The sequence below is a fragment of the Hemitrygon akajei genome, unplaced genomic scaffold (assembly GCF_048418815.1).
Source record: "Hemitrygon akajei unplaced genomic scaffold, sHemAka1.3 Scf000048, whole genome shotgun sequence".
Lineage (NCBI taxonomy): Eukaryota > Metazoa > Chordata > Chondrichthyes > Myliobatiformes > Dasyatidae > Hemitrygon > Hemitrygon akajei.
The window spans coordinates 2243070-2258713 of NW_027331934.1; the positions used below are offsets into that span (position 1 = coordinate 2243070).

The 15644-nt window shown below is 45.8% G+C and overlaps 1 protein-coding gene across 1 annotated transcript in view; it reads right to left on the bottom strand.

Annotated features, from left to right (window-relative positions):
- The window catches only part of LOC140720886 (NACHT, LRR and PYD domains-containing protein 3-like), a 31479-nt gene extending 27600 nt beyond the window's left edge, over window positions 1-3879 (bottom strand). Inside the window, exon 1 of the mRNA XM_073035733.1 lies at window positions 3800-3879. The gene's annotated coding sequence lies outside the window, so the exon portion shown is untranslated. The remainder of the gene's footprint in view (window positions 1-3799) is intronic.
- Between the last annotated feature and the right edge of the window lie 11765 nt (window positions 3880-15644).

The following is a 15644-nucleotide window of genomic DNA, read 5'->3' on the forward strand; positions in this document are numbered from 1 at the left end:
TATTGATACAGACTTTACCAAGGTTCAGATGAACAACATCACTGCCCAACTTCACCCAACTCCCTAGTTAACTCTTAAATAACCTCTAAAATACTCGACAGATGTGATGTCCTATTGGACAGTGTAGATGGCGATTTCCCCATAACCAATGCCCAACCGCCCAGGATTTCAGCTTCACTGCAGACTGTAAAAATTTCGATCCCAGTTGTCGAATTATTAACCTGGACTGAAGCCCGTATACTGCCAGTTCCATATCCTCAGAGTCACCGGCCCAATATCACCACCCATACAAAGACGCTTTGGTGCCGGCAATTTGCCGTGGTGTTCCTGCCATTTCCGATTCACAGACTAAGGTGGAATTGGAAGCTAATGACCCTCTGCCGGGGCCGGTGCTCAGACTGGTTCCCCGGTCTGTATAAGGGATGCGGATACACTTCAGCCTGACCCCAGCAGCAAAACCGAGCACATTTGATCACAACCTTCCTGCTGTGTGGGATCTTGCCAGCAGAGCTGGCTGTCATGTTTTCCGCAGTGTAGCAGGAACAAAATGTAAAATTATAAAGTAGAAAGTGCCGGGAACTCAGTACATCAGACTACGTCTCTGAAAGGAGAAATGGTGGAAGACCCAGTTCCAGAACTGAGATTGTCCAAGATGCTGCCGATCTGCTGAGCGTTTCCAGTATTTTCTCCTCCTGACTTTAAATTTCCTGCAACTGTAGTATTTTCTCCCTCTTCATTTTAATGCACAAATAGTAACTGATTCCCACCCTAAACTGTAATTGCCACCCCATCCCAAACAATTTCTTGGGTCCTCAGTCCATTCTGACCCTGGTGTAATACGTTCCATATAGTTAATGCTCACAGCATCCTTTCCTCCCACTGTCATTACTGACACACCCATCACACTCGTCACTGGCCTCTATTTGCTAAATCCATCTTCAATCATCACCCTCCGCTTACTGTCATCGGGTTCGGTCAAAATACTTACGTATTTGAAAATCTACAAATTGTTTGACAAACATAACATCTCACTGGCTGGTCCGGTCAATGATTTTCCCACAGCCAAAGTCCAATCGTCCCGATCTTCAGAATCACTGCACACTGTGGGAATTTCAATCCCAGCTGTAGAAATAACAATATACTGCCCTACCCATATTCTCAGAGACTCCAGCCCAATATTATAACCTACACAAAGACTGCCCACTGACGCATTGCCAACAACAATTTGCTGTGGTGTTCCTGGCATTTCCAATTCACAAACTAAGGAGAACTGAACCTATTGATCCTCCAGCCATCTTACTTCAGAGTTCCTGCAAAAGTACATACCTCTCTCTCTCTCTCTCTCTCTCTCTCTCTCTCTCTCTCTCTCTCTCTCTCTCTCTCTCTCTCTCTCTCTCTCTCTCTCTCTCTCTCTCTCTCTCTCTCTCTCTCTCTCTCTCTCTCTCTCTCTCTCTCTCTCTCTCTCTCTCTCTCTCTCTCTCTCTCTCACTCTTTTACTGCGCAGATATTATTTGACTGCAAAATGTTGGGGGCGCCCAAAACTGGTCAACAAATTTGTGTAATGCCACCCCTGCCAGTCTGTTAGTTTTCAGATCATTCCTACTCTTGTGTAATACATTCCATACAGCCAATATTTACAGCATCCTTTCCTCCAACTATCACTCCGTTACAGTTGCTCCTGCTAACACTCTCTCTACCACAGAGCGATAAAAATGTGCAACACTTCTTGCAGCTCCGAATGGCTGTTACCTTGGAAACGGAGGAAGTGGCTCACCGCAAACAATTAAGAAAGGAAATAACAAACTCAATATAATATGTTCTGAGTTTCATTGTGACAAAAAATTAGCACTGCAGCCATTTTGTAACGGTGAAACTGAAATGTAATGGCTTAATGGCTGCCTTTACATTGCCTCGTGCTGTATTCAATTAAACATCAATTAACCGAACAAAAAACACAGTTCCTGAAAACTCAGTGAGGTAGAAGTGCTGTACAATACTTCAGAATCAGACAAAGGTTAGAAGAAAGATGTTTGACATGTGTATCCTTGACGTGGTGAGATGCAGGCTGGAAGGAGTTTGAACAAGATGGCACGGAATGATCAGGTAGAACCAGGCGGGAGAAGGGATCGAGAACAATCATTGATGGTCCTACAGCATTACACAGATACTGAATTAATAGTACATACTACTACATGTATATGATCCTAAAACTTCAAAGCTATAACAAACAATAAGAAATTTCGCATATACCCTTTGCCCCTGAACGCACCATAGAAAGCATCCCATCCCGATACTTCACAGCTTCCTACGGCTATTGTTCTTCCTTTGACTGCAGGGAATAGCAGAGAACTGTGGACACCGCTGAGCACATCATAGAAACCATCCTCCCCTCCATGGACTGTCTGTATACCTCCCGCTGCCTCAGCAAATCAGGAAACATAATCGTTGAGTCCCAGAACCCTAGACATTCTCAATTCTCAACCTCCCATCCGATCGAAGATAAAACAAAACCGAAAACATCCCACCGGGCTCAAGGATTGCTTCCATCCTGCTGTTATAAGCAAACTGAATATTCTTTAGCATGAGAAAATCTGCAGATGTTGGAACTTCAAGCAACACACACAAAAGGCTGGTGGAACGCAGAAGGCCAGGCAGCATCTATAGGGAGAAGTACAGCGACGTTTCGGGCCGAGACCCTCAGCATGATAAGATGGACTCCTGACCTCACAATGTAACTCCATGTGACATTGCATCATATGTCTACCTGCAGTACACTGTCTCTGCGACCATAAAGCTTTATTACACTCTGTTAATGCTTTACCTAATATACCAGGGGTGATTGATGAGTTCGTGGCCTAAGGTAGGTGGAGATAACTTATTAATTTCAAACTTTCTGCATAATCACTCCAAAAGTTGAACTGCATGTGCACGTAACGAGAGCTGTATAACTCATCTCCTTCTACCTTAGGACACGAACGCATCAATCACCCCATGCTGTGGATACTTTCTGGAGGTCCAAGATCCGTATGCTCCACAACCGCTGGACTAAGTGTAAATGTAAGAGAGGACTATGTTGAAAAAATAAATGTGCTAGGTTTTCGGAAATTGACTCCTTCTCTCTCGCCCCTCGTGCTGTTGTGACGTATTGATCTGTGTGGATGGTATGCACGACAAGATTTTCATTGTACGGTGGTACTTGGCAATAATAAACTATTCCCCATTTTAATTGTGTGGAAATATTAGACAGTCTGAGTTACAGCTCCGGAACTTCGGGCGGGCGATTTCACCAAAGTGTACAAATTTTTGAGGAACAGGCAAATGGAAAAGGCTTAATTCTCGCATTAATAGGGTTATGTACCCAAAAACATTCGCTGCGCTTCGGCGGGTCGTAACAGTGGAATGGAGTCAAGAAACAAAAAATAATTGCCCACACAAAAAGAGGGGACGTCACAAATCTGCCATGTCTGAACTGACGTGAGATAAAACTACTCATACACATGGAGCAGTGTCCCGCAAGCGCGATTACTCCGTTTAACCTCCGGCTGCAAAAACACAACCGGCCGAATTTCCCCAGGTACAACTCAACGGATGAGTGCAGTCCCGGCATCACCACATTACCCGTTCCTCGGACTAAAGCAACAGGGACTGAGCGGCGGCTCATCTCAGGCGGTTCGCTGTGAAGGACCTACAACCCGGATCGACCCCGGCAGTTTCTCTCCAGCAACCCGGACCGACCCGCCGATTTAGGTGAGTTAACGGGACTCAAACATGCCCGCTCGGAAGGGCCTCAAGAACTCACCGATGGGAACTTGATGTATTTGCCTCGCAGACAGCGATCCTTCCCCCGTCTCCCCGCGACGATCCGCTTCAACACAGAACGGAAAGTAAACCAAGAATGAGCATGCGCAATTTGAGCCGCTCGTCTTCAGAGCCGGGGAGGGGCTTTTGGAGGCAGAGCAAAGAGGTTGGACAGGAGAGCATAGATTATAGACCATGGAGCATAGAATTGTTCAAAAATGTTAACATAATAACAATAATAATTATATTCCCCATTTTAATTTGGTGGAAATATTAGACAAACTTGTTTCCAGATTTGAATCCTCTAGAGGCTTAACTGAAGTGTACACATTTTCGAGACACACAGATCAATGGAAAGGCTTAATTCTCCCATAAATACGGTCGTACATCGGGAAACATTAAATGCTCGTAGCAGTGAAATGAGTCAAAAAATACCCACACACAATGAGAGGGCGTGACAGATTGGATCTCATTGCCTTGACAGAACGGAAGAAAGATTAAAATGCACAACCACGAGAAACAAACCCGCAGATGTTGCAGATCTGCGCTAAAATGGGAAAATTGAGCGGCAGGAAGTGACGGGCCGAAGGTTTCCCTCCTAAACTGGTGACTCTGCTCTTCGCCCCTCACACGCTGCATGACCTACCTGCCACATTCTCCACATTATTTCATATTTACACCAGCTAGTTTTTAAAATTATTCCTCCATATCTTTCCGCTTTCTGCTCCCTTGGGTCAACGATTTATGGGTTTGGCCCCCATACCAGACCGCCATACAGTTTACACCCAGACCGGAAATGTGCAGGTTCTATTCAAATCAGTTCTATGTTTAGAAACACTAACTTCTATTCGCATTCCCCCGGCCTCACTGGAGAGTAAAAATGTAACATCGCCAAGAGAGAAACTGCAGGAGGTGGCCATTCAGCCCATCGAACGATCAACAAGATGGCGGCTGCGCTCCCATCTCAGCCACATGTTTCTGCCCGATCCTCATTTCCTCGATCCCTTCAGTCTCCACACATTCCGCCAAGATCTGTTTTCTGTGAGGATGATCATGAATCTTTACTGCTTTCTGTGGTGGGGATTTACAGACTTTCACCACCCACGGAGTGGAGACATTTCCCCTCATCTCAATTCCGAACAATACACACCATTTTTCATTGGTTCAACCGCTATTGATGTTGTGCATTTCAATGTGTTCTCTTCTTCGTCCTCGGGCCTCTAAATTAAAGGCTTATCGCGCTTGATATTTCTTCGCATGATGACCCGACCACTCCAGAGATCAGTCTGGTGAATCTTCATTGCATTCCCTCTCACCTCTTTGTTATTCCTCTATGGAATGTAAACTTTCAAAATTCTTGAGGAACTCGGTAGGTCGGGTACCGTCAGCAGAAAAGAGTCGGCAGACGACATTTCAGACCGAGCCCCTTCTTCAGGACTGCGACGGAAGAGTGGAGATGCCTAAATTAAAAGGTAGTGGGAGCGCATAGAGGCTTTCTGGAAGGGGATAAGGGAAGTCAGGTAGGTGGGAAGCTGCTGGAGAAGAAAGAATCTTATAGGAGAGGAGAATGGACAATAAGAGAAAGTGACGGAGGCGGGGGCTCAGGGGGAAGTAATAAGAGGTGAGAAGAAGTAATAGACCAGAGTGTGGAATAGGGAAAAGGGGAGAGGTGGAAATTTTGATCACTGGAAGGAGATATCAGTATTTCTCTTTTTGGGGTCATCTACTGTATCCGGGGTTCCCGGTGTGGCCTCCTGTATATCAGTGAACCCCGATGTAGACTGGAGAATGCTTCACCCGAAAAAGAGGGATCTCCCTGTAGACACCCGCTTTAATTCCACTTCCCGTTAAAATTCCGACATGTCAGTCCCTGGCCTCCTCTACTGTAGTGATAAGGGCACACTCAGGTTCGAGGAGCAACACCTTGTATTCCTTTGGGTAGCCTTCAAGCCGTCGCCATAAACATCGATTTCTCGAATTTCCGGTAACTGCCCACCCACTCCCTTACCATTCCCCATTATCTGTCCATAACTTCCCTCTGGTGCTCCTCCCCCCTCGTTTTTATCCATGGTTTTTACCCTCTCATATAAGGTTGGCCCTCCCTCAGCCCTTAATCTCTTTCACCAATCGGCTTTACAGATCTTTACTTCACCAATCGCCTGCGACCTTGTACTACTTCCTCCACTCCCCCACCTTTCTTTAAAATTCTGCCTTCTCTCCTTCCATTACAGTCCTGAAGAATGGCCTCGGCCTGAAACGTCAACGGTTGACTTTTGCCCAGAGATGCCGCCTGACCTGCTGGGTTTCTCCAACACGCTGTGTGTGTGTTGCTTTCCGGAAGGTTGGTAATCACACATCCAATTAAACTAATCCTTTTTGCCTACACAGCGTCCATATCCTTCCATTTTCCTCACATCAATATGCCTATGTAAATGGCTCTTAAAGGCCACTAATGTATCTGCATCTGCGAATACCCGTCAGCACATCTCAGCTACCCACCACTCTCTGTGTAAAAGAACTTGCCTCTCACATCTCACATCTCTTCTAAAATAACCCCTATCTCACATTAAATTTCAAATCTAGGAAACGATATTGTCTCTGTACTCTCGTAATCCTACAATCCTTCTGGAAGACTCACACCGGCCTGCAGGGCTCCAGAGAAAAGAACCCAAGTTTGTCCAACCTCTCGTTATAACTCATGCCCCGGTATCCAGGCAATATCCTGGTCAACTTCATCTGCACCCTATCTTAAGCCTTGACATCCTTCCTAGAATGAGGCGACTAGAAATGCATGAAATAATCCAATTGTGGCCGAATTTGTGTTTTATAAAGCTGCAACAGAACTTCCTGACGTTTCAACTCAATGCCTTGACTAATGAAGGCAAGCATTCCAGTTGCGTTCCTTCCCACCCAATCAGTTGCCTTTCAGGGAACTGTGAACTTGGAATCCAAGATCCCTCTGCTAATGAACACTGATTAACAGTGTACTATCTCTTTACAGTTGACCTACCCAGCTGCCAAGTTGAACATCGCTACTCAAATCTCACTGAGTTTTCTCTGGTACTTTTGAATTTATTGCCAAGTGCACAAGTGCTGGAAGGTACAAGTACAGAGAAACACTGACTTGTGGCAGCATCACAGGCAGGTTCATTCAGCTAACAAACAGAACACAAATTATACGATTGTCTGTCAGTAACAATATAGAAATACAAGTATTATGTCATTAACAATATAGAAATACAAGTATTATGTCATTAACAATATATAAATATGATATTTATGTCATTAACAATGTATAAATACACATCAAATGGATAGACTGTGTACTGGGAACAGAGACAATAACTTTGGTATTTGCACTGTTTGAATTTGCAAACATTATGCTGCAATATTAATCCATCAATATAGATATACTAGCTCATTGCCAACTAGTGTATGGCCTTTTACCTTTGTGCTGTCAGCAGCCGTCAACAAAAAGAGGATTAAAATACTTAATCCAGATCATAGTAGACAATGCAAGTTCTATCCAGATTAACAGTAGATCCATGTATTAGAAACATTGCCAAAAGCAAATCCTTTTCCAGATTTCATAATGTTTTTACCTGTTCAAGGTATCTGCACACTTTAATAAAAATATTTCTTTCTAGTTTCAACTGTTACTTACTCTATTCATAGTATTTATTTGTATTCATCTTTCAATAGAGCAAAAAAACTGGAAATATTGAACATCCATTTCTGGGGATACTTCATTATGGAAAGGAATTACAATGAATTTTGTTGTTTTCTATAATTATAGCCTGTATGCAAATCATTCCTAATAGCAAAAAAAAATGTGTTAACAAGTTTAACGTATTTAGGTGATGAATCAGCAGAGTAAATGTATAGGGAGTTACAAAAGAGGTTAAAAAGCATGATTTGAGGGTAGAAAGCATGACCTCATGATCAATATAAAAATACACATATTGTGTGAATAACACAATGGGAAATGTTGTACTTGGTCCCTCAGACAAATTGTTAACACAGTTTAGGAACAAATGGGCTCCAACAGTCACTGGGACATTCTGCAGGCCCAAGAAGGCTCTGTTCATACCTTCTCTATAAAAACACAGACAACAGGCAACAGGCCACTCGGTTCCTATAGACCAACCTTTCATTCAACAAGACCCCGGGTCGTTCCATCCTTGACCTCCAACATCACTGCTATCTAGACTTTTCCTGCAGGTCGACAGTCTGCCGGTGTTTGACCCCAGTGTGGTGAATCTTTCTGCTCGCGAACACCGTGGGCTCAGACATTTCCACAGACGAGACCCTCCTGTGTTCACCGGGAGAAATATCCTGTCCGCCCCCCTCTCACACCACCTTCATCCTGTCAATAAAATCCCCCTAACCCTCCCTCCTTCTTCTGCCGTGATCTCTCCTTCTCCGGGGAGCCAGCATCAGGCCGACGGGCCGAACGTCTCCTCCTCCCTGTCAGCCGTACATCAGACTCCGGTCACAGGAGACGCAGACAACTTCCTTCGGAGGGAAATGGAAAAAATGTTTTAAAAAACGGGGTTGGGGGTTGGACGTTTCTTATGATTTCAGTGGGACAACAACATTAATCACGGTTTCAGTATTGAATTCAGTGTTGTGTGACGTAAAGTCCCATGTCACGTGCTCATCGCTGTCGTGTGACTGGTGGAGTGGGCAGCATGTGGTTTGTCTCGAGTTTGGTCACAAAACCCCAAATCTTGTGGGGAGTCTTTCTCGGGATGACGTGGCATGGGGTGGCTTCCGTCATTTTACGATCTCGTATTTTGGTAAACAGCGGTTTCACTAATTTAAACGAGAATTGTCAGCGGGCTAGACACATAGCGTATTTGGCAACAGAATACCTCTCGTCCCTGAAATCTTTGTCTCCTGGGAAACTAAACACTCTAACAATGTAGACCATAGTTACTCTGTCCTCTAAAAGACAGAGAATCATTCAGAAAGCTGAGGGCTGAGAGGAATTATGTTTGTTAGTCATCATAGTTCGCCCAGAGTCGATTGGATGGTGTTGATGTGGATATCGGGCGTCTCCCAGTGAACGGACGGGCAGCTGAATCGTCCGCGTTGTCGGTCTCCGACCGCTGCTGGCGCTGTAGTAACCTCCGGCGACGCGCAGGGGCGCTGTGGGAACCTTCGGCTGCTGCAGGCGCAATGCCGATCCCAGTGCTTGCTGGTTCTTCTCCTGTTCGGGCGGCAGGCCTGATCTGGTCTGTGGAAATCGGGGGCCGGTTGCCCCCGTTGGAGCTTTGAGTCCGAGCACGGTCTGTGGGATCAGTTAGTTGTGGTTCTCAAAGCAGGGAGCAGGTTTAGGGTGAAGTTGATCTGTCTGTGTGTGCGGGGAGAGTTTATGGGTGGACGTGCGGGTGTGGAGTTAGTGATGGGAGAGATGTGGAGCCGTAGGCGTGGTGGTGGCGATGTTATTGGGAGAAAGTTGGATGGTTGGACGTTCCGTGACCCGGGAAGGATGGACACGGGACAAATTAAGTTGTAAATAAGGGAGGATCTGATCCATTGGATCAGACAGCTCGCCAATCCCTTCAGAAAGCAAAAATGCTCCATTCATAATAATTATTGTCTAATTTTGCTGTTTATACTGTGTTTGTTACAAAGCCCCAGAGTCTGGGATATCTGTCACCGTCATGGGCTGCGAGAGCGGATTGGGAACGGGGAAGGGGTGACAGTGACGTCTGCATTAGAGAACGACAGGAGCTTGTACAGCCTCCTGTGAGATATAAATGCCCTTATAGTAGATTCAGATCTAGTGCCATATCTGGAGTTTGCAAAGGGAAAGGGAAAAATGAAGGGGCTGAGGAGAGAGAGTTTTTACTGGTCAGCAGTGAAGGAGTACACGGGCTGTCTAATGTATCGTTTGAGTTGTTCTTTGAAGATTTCGCAGATTGTGACTGAGGAAGGAGGCTTGTTGAGGTGGAGAGTGAGCTGGGAGGATACCCGGAGGTGAGCAGGTCAGACACTGTATCAGGAGAGTGACAGTGATGTGATTTCCTGTGTCACGGGTACAGACAGTCATCTCAAGTGAGGAGTTTGTGTGGAGATACAGCTTCCCTGGAGGTGGAGGAAAGAGGACACAGCAACAGGTGGAACCAACTGTGGGAAGACATGGTTTGTCAGGTCTGACGATGAGCTGAATGCACCATATGTCACAGTGAGACGGTTATTTTTACTGTAAGGAAGGAATATCAGTGGAAGAAGACACAGGAATTTCATCAATGGCCAGTTGTTTAGCAGAAGTGACCAATTTGTATTTTACGTTGACAGAAACAGCTATTCACAGAGGTGACAAAGGGGTGTCGTCTGGTTTATTTCAGGTTGGAGAAGGGTATGAGATTTGAAATCAATTCCTTGCTTGCCACTATTGTTAATTTGGCATGTCCAGAGTGGTGGATCTCACAGCACGGAAACAGGCATTTGGCCGGCAACAATTGTCCTGACCATCCACTCACTGTCTACACTGGTCCCATTTATCAGCACTCGGTTCATACCCAACTGTATCTCGGCAGTTTCAATGCTCATTCTCTTCTTAAATGCTGTGAAGGGACCTGCCTCCACCACCACCTCGGGCAGTGTGTTCCAGATTTCAGCTACGCTCTGGGTGAAAAGTCTCTTCCTCAGATCCCTCTAAACCTCTTCATCCTCTGCTTAGATCTATGCCCTCTGATCGGTGACACCTCTGTCCCAGGATCGTGGCCGATATGGGCATCAGCGAGGCCTTTGATAAGGTTCAGCATGGAGAGTTTCTGTGGAAAGTCAGATCACATGGGACCCAGGAGAGCTGGCTAACTCGATGCACATTTGGCTTGATGGTAGGAACCAGAGAGTGATGGTGGGATCTGTGTATTGGACTCGAGGCCCGTGTCTAGTGGTGTTCCCCAGGGTTACACATTGCTGCTTTTCATCTACATCAATAATTCCTTTGAGAATGTACAGGATATAATTAGCATCTTTGCAGCAAGTAAGTTCAAGCAATTAGTTTTATTCAGATAGTAAGTCTAGGCCCTCCTTGTTTCCATCTTGCAGTTGCTCTCCCCTTACCCGCTGCAGCTGTGTCCCTCCTCCCGCACCTTCCCCACCTGCATTCCCTCTCCACGCAGTCTTTGCTCTGAACCCCGACAGGTTATAGGTTAAGGGTGAGAGGTGATATATTTTAGTGGAACCTGAGGGGTGAGCTTCTTCACTCAGAGGTTGGCGAGAGTGTGGAACGAGCTGGCATCATATGTGGTAGATGCAGATTTTATTTACAACATTCGTGAAGTTCTGATGAGTACAGAATGGGAGGTGTACGAAGGGCTTTGATGCAGGCAGTTGGAACAAAGCAGAAAATAACATTTTGGCGTGAACTAGACCGAAGGGCCTGTTTCTTTGCTTTCTTCTCTGTGACCCGAACAATATTTTGATATGTAATTTCCACAGTCATGTGCTTTGCTGCTAAATACCAAACCCAGTAATTTACAGAATGAGTGTAGAGGCTGCCCAGTGACTGTTCATATGATCGATGTCACTGGGACGTCCCATCACTGAGCAGATATTGTCTTCTCCATTCTCTTTCCTCAGTCTGTCACTCAACACATTCATTGTCTACAGGAAATCACAGAACTCACAGGGAAGGGAACCCCGACAGAGGATTCCCCGCTCTTCGTCAGCCTGGTGATGGGGAAAGGCTCCCAGTCCCAGGGAGTGATGAGAGAATCCGTTGCGGAAATGAGGAATGGGTTTAAGAAGATGGCCAAAATGCTGAAAAAGCTTCTGGAACTTTTGGTATGGTAAAACAACACAATGAACCGAAAATCACATTGAAACATTGTAGACTGAACAATGTCATAGAACATAGACATAGAACATAGAATAGACTCTATCTTCAGCCCACAATGTGTTTAGCTCTCTGAAAGTGGCCAAGTAGATCAGTAATCAGATGGCAAACTAAACTAAACAGAGGTTGCCTTTCTCCTTTGAACCTACCCCTCTCACATTGAATGCATGCTCTCTGGTAGTAGATATTTCAACCCCTCAAAAGAGATACTGTCTGCCTACTCTAACTGTACTTCACATGATCTTATAAACCTCAATCAGATTTCGCCTCAAAGTCCACGGCTTCAGAGAAAACAACCCAAGTTTGTCCCACCACGCGCTATCTAATTCGGGCAATATCCTGCAAACCGCATTTGCACCCTCTTCAACTCCTCGATTCCCCTTCGAGAATGGGGGAAACCAGAGTTGAACGCAATACTCCAGATGTAGCCTAACGAGAGTTTTAAATGACGCAACTTAACTACCTGACTTTTCAACTTAGTGGTAATGCTTTCATAATTTGCCCTGCCCTAGTTAAATACCCTCCCATAACGCTTATCCTCTCCCCCATACTTTCCTCCACTCACTATATAATTATGTCTGGTCGTGCCCACCATTTTTGACGTGTCTCCAAAAGTCTCTAGCTGCCCACTCAATCTACTGTATACCTCTGATCGTCGTGTATATCAAATCAGCTCTCTTCCGCCTTTTCTCCAAAAAGAAACACACTCGCTCGCTCAATTTATCATCACAGCACATGCTCTCTAATCCAGGCAGCATCATGGTAAATCTCCTCTGCACCATCTCGATAGTTTCCACATCCTTCCTATAACGAGGCGCTAAGAACTGAATACAATATTCCAAGTGCGGTCTGACCGGTATATTTAGAGTCACAGCTCAAGCCCCAGACTACTGAGGCCGACAGCCAATCCGCATTCTTAAACTCCCTATCAACGTGTGAAGAAAGGTTGAGGGATCTATAGGTGTGGACCCTATCATCCCTCTGTTCCACCACACTGCTAACAATCCTGTCATTAACCCTATATTCTACCTTCAAATTCGACCTTCAAAAGTGACTCAATCCTCAATTTTCCAGGTTGAACTCCATCTGCCACTTCTCATCCCTGTTCTGCATCCTGTCAATGTCCTGTTTTAACCTACAACAATCTATACACTATCCACAACTCTGCCAACCTTCATATCATCTGCAAACTTACTGATTCCAGCCTTCCACATCCTCAAACAGATTATTTATAAAAATCACAAAAAAGCAAGGGATCACAGGACAGATCTTGCCGATTATAGGGATGACTTACAGTGGACTGAAAAGCTTGAGCATGCAGATATTAAGAAACAACATGTGCTGCAGCTTTTGGAAAGCATTAAGTTGGATAAGTCTTCGGTACCGGATGAGATCTACCCCACGCTACTGTGGGAGGATAATTAGGATATTGCTGAAACTCTGGCGATGATCTTTGCATCATCAATGGAGACGGGAGAGGTTCCAGAGGATTGTAGGGTTGCGGTTGTTGTTCCTTTGTTGAAGAAATGGAGTAGAGATAGCCCAGGAAATCATAGACAAGTGAGCCTTACTTCAGTGGTTGGTAAGTTGATGAAACAGACCCTGAGAGGCAGGATTTATGAACATTTGGAGAGGCATAATATGATTAGGAATAGTCAGCTTAGCTTTGTCAAAGGCATGTTGTCCCTTACGGGCCTGATTGAATTTTTTGAGGATGTGACTAAACACCTTGATGAAGGTAGAGCAGAAGATGTAGTGTATATAGAATTCAGGAAGGTATTTGATAAGGTACCTTGTAACTCACGACAGCCTTTTTGACCCTTGCGTCCTAAACTCTAAATCATCTTCTTTCTTCCTCTTTTCCAGATGTTCAATATCTGTTGTCAGCCAGGGTTCCTTCACCCTACCATCCTTTACCCGCCTCAATGGGACAAACCTATCCAGAACCCCATGAAAGTTCTGCCGAAAATACCTCCACATTTCCGTTGTGCATTTCCCCCAGGACACCCCTTCCCGATTTACGTTCCGAGGTCTGAGCCTAATAGCATTATATTTGCACTATTTTGGGGACTGACAACGGACAGTGGGAATTAGCAGGACAGTGGGATTAGTCTGGGGACTGACGTGGAGCTGTGGGGAGATAGCGGGTCAAAGAAATTAGTTTGGGGACGGACGGACTTTGAGGAGTTGACGGGCACAGGACTACTTTGGTATAGGGCTATGGTATTAGCGTGTGTTCCTTGCTTACGAAGGGAGACTGCTGGAACAGTGTGAATCACAGTTTTTGATTATATTTTACAAGTCTTGGATTTGTGTTATTCTACAAATCGTTACAGATATCTGTCGAGCTAAATTAAAAACATACAGCAATCTACCTCACCCTTCATCGACGAACTTCTGGAATAGAAGTCTGCGGTAGGACCGACAGGCCACCAAGGAGCCTTGGGTGCTTTGGGCCCCTGGAATGGAGTCTAGGCTTCGGTTGGTTTTGCTGTTGAAGAAGAAATAGGTTCCGGTGGGGAATGCTGGTAGATCCAGCGTATAGTCTATCGTGTCCCCGGACAGATCCTTGCCAAGGGTGGAAACTCTGCCTCCCCGACTCTCCTTGAGCTCCATCCGACCCGGGTCCAGGGTTCTCAGAGCACCGGCTGCGTCTCCAGACTGTACAGGAGGTTGGCTATGCCTCTGGCTGCGTCCGCCCCGGGACCCTCCACCTCCCGCCGGCAGCCAGGGCAACCGTGCAATCAGAGATTCGGCCGCAGGGAAGGTGATCGCCGTGGAGAGAGGGAGTGAGGATCACGTCGGAAGAGGGAAGGGAGTGTATCGTGGAGATGGAAAGGATGTGAACGTATCCATCAGGTCGATTGGGACAAAGTGGCAGGCGCGCATGCGCAGTTTGATAGTGTGTGGTGTACAGATTGGGCCCCTTGCGCGTAGAAACATAGAAACATATAAAACCTACAGCACAATACAGACACTTCGGCCAACAATGTTGTGCCGCACATGTCCCTACCTTAGAAATTACTAGGCTTACCCATAGCCCTCTATTTTTCTAAGCTCCATGTGCCTATCATGTGAACAGGACTCGAATTCGATGCCGTAGAAGGTGTGGAGACCAACCCATAGGGTGTGGTGAGGGAAAAGGTTTAAAGGTTCTCGATTGGTGAGGGGGCTAACGGTTTCTGGGAAAACGAAAGAGTTTGGAGTTGTCGAACGGACCCCCCGAGAAAGAAAGGCGAAGTGCTCGATGGAACGAGTGGCCCAGTTCTGCTCCTATGTCCTGTGGTCTTATCCCATGTAGTTTTATTGTCTGAATTAACCATCTGGCCTTCGCTCAAAGCCTTTGAAAGTGCCTATTGGCCGGCTCTGCGTTGTTGAATTTATTGAAATTCTTCGTTATGCAGGGAAATGCGGAATAAAGGCACCTTCTTCATTTATTCATGCAAGACAATTCAGAAATAGAGTTTCTGCAGATGATAATTAGACCTTGTTGATACTGTCCCTGTGCAGGAGGAGACATCACAAAGCTGATACCAACTCACTCTGCACAGGCACACTCACAGTTAACGTTAAGTTACGTTTACGTTAAGATCAGTTGATGTTAAGTTTACGTGGACGCTGACTGTTTATAGCGTTTAGAAGGACGTGCCGATGTTGGATGTAATGAGCTGAATCTCTGCGGCTCTGCCTACTCACTGTGAGTACGGGCCGGGCTCGATCTGATCTCTGGGCCGCTCAGAGTGAATTCTACCGATCTCCTTGTGAACGCAGCATTTCCGCTAGATGCTCCGTTTCCTTTCTGTCACCGAGAAGAAACGGCTTTGTAGGTCACCTGACCAATGGCCAATCACGCTAGAGTGCGGGACTCATTGTCCAAAGGAGTGAGGCGCTGACAAGGGCGGAAAAATGATAAAATAAAGATAAGCGGCAGTGTTCGCTTCATCATTGGTAGGGTGTGCCCGTCGGGGGCTACGGATGACGAAAGGTGTGT